The sequence below is a fragment of the Kryptolebias marmoratus genome, linkage group LG21 (genome assembly GCF_001649575.2).
Source record: "Kryptolebias marmoratus isolate JLee-2015 linkage group LG21, ASM164957v2, whole genome shotgun sequence".
Taxonomy (NCBI): Eukaryota; Metazoa; Chordata; class Actinopteri; order Cyprinodontiformes; family Rivulidae; genus Kryptolebias; species Kryptolebias marmoratus.
In genome coordinates, this window is record NC_051450.1 from 5,679,343 (window position 1) to 5,680,694 (window position 1,352).

The window sequence follows — 1,352 nt, forward strand, 5'->3', positions numbered from 1 at the left end:
ACCGCTTTGTGGCATGGTGTGGAAACAATCATCTCATCTTGAATGTGAACAAAACAAAGGAGATGATGTAGATTTCAGGAGAAACAGGGTCAGACCAAACCCTATTACCATCATGGGAGAAGAAGTGTAGGTGGTTGTGGAATATAAATACCTTGGTGTTCATCTAGACAACAGACTGGACTGGAGACTCAACAGTGAAGCCATCTTTAAGAAGGGACAGAGCAGACTGTACTTCTTGAGGAAGCTTAGATCCTTCAAGGTTTCCAGCAAGATGTTGCAGATCTTCTATAAGTCTGTTGATGAGAGTGTCATCTCCTCTACCATCATCTGTTGAAGCAGCAGCATCAGAGCCAGGGACCTAAAAAGGCTCAACAACCTGATAAAGAAAGCTGGTTCTGTTCTGGGGATGACTCTGGAGATGATGATGCAAAGAAGAATTTTGCATAAAATCAAGGAAATCATGGACAACCCTGACCATCCTCTTCACAAGACTGTCATCGGAAAACAGAGTCTCTTTAGTCAAAGGCTTCTTCAGATTAGCTGTGAAACGGACCGCTACAGGAGATCTTTCCTGCCCACAGCCATCACCATCTATAATAACTCCTTGATTTAAATGAGTTACGTCAACATTTAATTTCCCTTTGGGATTAATAAAGTATTTTTGAACTGAATTGAATTGAATTAGCTTATGCCAAAGAGGGACACCTATATATGTTAGTGGGTCCTGTCCTCTGGGAGACAGGGACATGAGCACCCAGGAAAAAACAACAACTTTATACAAGGATGCATTTGATTAAAATTATTAAAACAAGAAAAATATTATAGATTGATTAAAAGCTGAAACACTGACTCACAAGCAGCCTTTGAGCTGAACTTTGAGTCCAACACAGTGTTCACTATATGTTTGTCCTCACTTCATCATTCTTTACTTTCATCACAAAATAACATCTGGACCATAAAACTGTTGTATATCGTGACAAATTACCAAATATGTCACATGAAATGAGTCATCTTCATAAACCTGAGTAACCAGTGACTGTTCTATAGTTTAAATTAACTATAACCAGAAAAAGTCTGGTAAAATCTTTATGGAAAATGTTCTTGTTGAGCACAACACACTCCTGATCAAAATCTTAAGACCAGTTAAAAAATTGCAAGAATTTGCATTTTGCACTATTGGATCTTAAGAAGGTTCTAAGTAGAGCTTCACAATGTTAAAAGAAGAAATCAGCGTAAGAGACAAAAACCTTTGAGCGGGGAATTAATTGAAAACTGCATTTACACTCAAACATGATTTTTTCAGCTGATCAAAAGTTTAAGACCATAGCTCAAAAAACCCAGAAAACCCCCCA